Here is a 4,635-nt window from a genome sequence, read left to right on the forward strand (position 1 = left end):
GTTTAGTTTCTGTCTTAATTTATGTCGGGAGTGGTAGCAAAGCTGTACGTTTTAATTAGTTTCAAAAATCTCTCAGTCAGAACATGGTGTCGTGTTTAGGAGGAAACTAGCGAGCTAACTTCCTGTTAACTTCTAACTCCGTTAAATTTAATAACTTCTGTTTTCATGGATGCCTGGTTGTTAATCTTAATTATTACACCTGGTAAAGCAACAACACTGATGATTTTATTAAAGATGAAAGAATTTAGACTGTTTTTAACTCTCAGTGTTCGTTTGACTTTGGGACCTGAAGCGGAAGGAGTTTTGGACCCAATTACTCCGCGAAGCTCCTCACTACGGCAGCCGTAATGCTCTGACAATCCATCAAAACATCTTTTAACGGATTTCTGCACGCCCAAATCGGTCGAGGTCAGTAAGCACAACCAGAATTCATACATAAGGCACACTCGATTTTTGAGAAAATTAAAGGATTTTAAGTGTGCCTTATAGTGTGGAAAATACGTTATACAGAAGGAAATAATATATCGCGATATATCGTTACCGCACGTGCTTCAAATTATATCACGATATGGATTTCAGGCCATATCGCCCAGCCCTAGTATGAAGTCAGTAAACCAAACCCTCAGAGTTTCTCTTTTGATGCTGTAACCCAACAGGACTTTTCCAGCTTCCACACACTCTGTCACACACAGTGCTAAAAACACAGTTATTACAAGAAAGCATGTGGAAAAACAGCTGATCGTAGCCATGGCACACTGTTAAAATAAACACACTTTATCAGCTATTATCATGGTTTCTACCATTCTGAGCATGACCCATGAGGCAGCCTTCACAGCCAGAAGCTCTTGAAGTCATGAAGCCGGATCAGATCCAGAATGGTGGCCCACACATCACCGGTAGCGTAAATCAACAAATTAAAGGAAATTAAATTAAACAGAAAAAACACAAAAACATCAGAAAGCTGCATACATTTATCACAGACATGAACGTTGTGATAGTTTGCGACCTTTTATGATTTGTTTGCACATTTCTTTTTCGAGGATCAAATGAATGTACAGCAGACATCAAGAATTTCATGGATAAGCTTCAATTTATCTTCGATTTTGTCCAATCTAATAACAATAATTGTTATGAGGGCTTCTATATCAACTCCAGAACACGGTAACTTATTTACTAAGATGCGTGTGAAAATGTCCTGATTAGACCTCAAAAGGTCCTCGAGGGTTATATTAACTGGAGCAGAACCGAATTTGAATTTAAGTGTCACGGCTAATGGAAAGTATGGACTCAAGCGCAGAGCTCTGGATACAAAGCAGACAGTGCGTTTATTTACAGTGCTCAAATACAGTCTTAAACAAAGAAGGGCGATTGTCCAAAGGTGATTTTCTCCCAATTCCCGAAGGTGGTGCACATGAGTTAGTGATGTGCGATACCACTGATTTCCTTTCTGATCCGATACCAAGTAATATTCAGGGTGGTATCAGTGATACTGATCCGATACCGATACTTTGTACAAAAAATTGTATTTATTGAGTCTCAAATTATAGCGTCATAATGATTACAGGACATCAGATTACTTGTTCTTATCACTTAATAATGCAGAGTTCATCATATAGAAATAAAAAAAAAACTGAAGTTGTGCGCTATTTGAACACCTTTCCTGCCTACAGCACTAAAGGACTCCGGGAGAGACGTCTGTCTCGCCCTAGCAGCACCTGTCCCTCTCCTCCTCTTCAGTTCACCTCAACATACGCTCGTCATATTCTGTGATATGATTTACTCTGAGGTGTTTGACAAGGTTAGTGATGTTGCCACAACCATACATGCCAACCCTCCCGATTTTTCCGGGAGAATACCGAATTTCAGTGCCCCTCCCGAAAATCTCCCGGAGCCACCATTCTCCCGAATTTTTCCCGATTTTCCACCCGGACAACAAAATTGAAAAACCATATTGCAGAATTCATAGCGCGGCCCAGCCAATTCCAGTTTCCAACAATGGCGGCAGCTACTTAGTTTTAATATTACTCTTATTTCTCTTTCTGGGTTGCAAAAAAACTTCCAACATATTTTCAGATGAGAATGTAGCTGTGTAAACTTCAAATATCTGAGCCAACCGACACATCGTTTTCAAACCCCCGCGGTCTTTCGCTACTTGGGTTAAACATAATATATAAGTCACTTTGATAACTTAAAAATGTTATTGTTTGGCTTTTTCAGTGTTTTATTTGTTCGTGACTAAATCGGTTTGGCTAAGATTAAAGTTATTAGATTAGATTAAATTAAATTTAACTTTATTAAGGTTCCTCCAGGGTTTTCACACACCTGAATAAACGTCAAACAATAATTAAACAGAAGAGTTTACGTCAGTGCCTGGTTATATATTAGATAGCCAGCAGTGGTGTGCGATACTGCGTATTTTGGTATCGATCCGATACCAAGTAAATGCGGGCCAGTATCGCCGATATCAATACCGATACTTTTCAATAAATAAGGTGGATACGTCATTGAATTGCTAAATCCAAATTAATTTTTATAACCATAAGTGTTTTTTGTGATGGTTCCTTTTTTATTATTAAATAGTTAAAATCCAGGACATAATTAGGATAAAGTTTATAATTAAATAGAAAATGCTTTCTTATTGTGGCTGCTCTGCGATGCGCTGCAGGTGAGATGGACTCAGAGATGGACTCACCTGTACAGCATCTACAATCATGCCTCGCCGGCTTAAAACCTGTGCTGTGTTCTGTGTTGTTGTTGATTGTGATGTGTACAGCTGGTAGCAGGAGAGCTGCAGCAGAATGTACTGTTACAGCAGCCATGTGATTATTGTAAGAATAAATCATGCTGTGAAGCATGAAAATGCCATCAGGTCTGCCGTGGCGGTTTACTTATTTTATTTTTTTAATAACAATTTTACAATAAATTGTGCAAACCAGTAAACAAATCAAAACAAGTACTGTTGAGAAACAATAATACAAAATTTACAATTAAAGTTCTCAACAACAATAACAGCTGATAAAAATACAAATAATATGTAAACAACTTAACAACCCCCAACGTGTCTAAGTCACATCATGTGACAGCGCAACATGTCAACACAAGAGGGGGAAGAGGGAGCAAAGTGCGTCTGCTCTGCGCTGACACAGGAGCAGCGAGTCCAGCGACCTGGCTGTTTTGTCTTTGCCAAAAGCACAGCATTACAAACAAGAGTGGAACTTAAAGTAAAGAATCGATCTCACCAGCCTAGTATTGATTCGATACCGATGCCAACTTGGTATCGATATAATCGATATTTGGATCGATCTGCCCACCACTAATCACTACTCTTCAGTGAAAATCCGTGTGTGCTCCTTCCCGAGTGATAAAACCAGCGAGCCCTTTTCTCCGCTCTGTACTTCTCCACCTGAGGGACGAGCAACAACAACAGCTGATGAGAAGGCTAGCCTGGCTATGCTAAGTCACAGAATTGTGAGCACACTAAACTACCGAACTTCAAGTACAATCCAGCTTTGACTGCTGTCTGGACACACCGTTAAATAATAATAGTTTGTGTCATTGTCCAGATGTACATAAGCATGATTACTAGAGGTGGGAATCACCATACATCCCACGATACGATATTATCACAATACTTAACGCACGATACGATATTATTGCAATTTTTAAAAATATTTTGCGATATTCAGATTCTGTACATAAAGGTAAACTTTATCAATATTCATTTTATCTAATATCAAAGTCTCACACTCAGTCTTTCTCTCATTTCAGTCAGTTTTATTGTTAACAAACTTGAACGGTTTGTATTACAGTCTAGTCCAACTTAACTGAATGCAACCATCTGGTACAATTATAGCTATTCTGAACTATGCAATTTCTGAAAACTATGCAGCCCATTCAGCAACTGAAGAATTTGAAAGTAAATTAAAACCAAATATAATTTTACATTAAATAAAAAAGTTTTAAACTTAATTAAAATAAAACATGTCTTAAATTAAAATAAGTAAACTGTCATGTTTATTGCTGCCAAAAAAAAAAAGTTAAACATATTTGGACAGTGAAGGAATGTCAGGATTCTTGCTCAGAAAAAGGAGCTGATCAACATGCTCTGAAGTCAGAGTATGTTCCAGTCCACAAAAACTTTTTTTGTAACAAAATATCGATTTCTGCTGTCCCTGTATCGATACATTATTAGCAAACAAAATATCACGATACTACACAGTATCGATTTTTTCCCCCACCCCTAATGATTACACAGTTACACAATCATACCAAAACTGATAGTTTCCACTTTCTCTTTTGTATCAGACATACTGAGACAATATTTGGGATAAATAACCATGAAAACAATTTATTTATTAAGTTTACACATCACATCATTATAATCATTGAGCCTATTTGACTTTAATCGTCCACTTGATGGTGCAGTAGAGCCAATGAATCGTCACAATGCTTCGAACCATGAGTCGACCAGTTGGATGGAAAGCTTCAGTTCATCACAAGGCTTCATCTCACATCACTAATGAAAGCTCTTATAATTTGGCTGCTATTAGAGACCATTGATTTAGGCTCTCTTTGGTTACTACGTGGATCTTTTTTCAGACAAATTAATGAAAAAAATATAATAAATGGAAAAAC

This window comes from Neolamprologus multifasciatus, chromosome 14, assembly GCF_963576455.1.
Source record: "Neolamprologus multifasciatus chromosome 14, fNeoMul1.2, whole genome shotgun sequence".
Lineage (NCBI taxonomy): Eukaryota > Metazoa > Chordata > Actinopteri > Cichliformes > Cichlidae > Neolamprologus > Neolamprologus multifasciatus.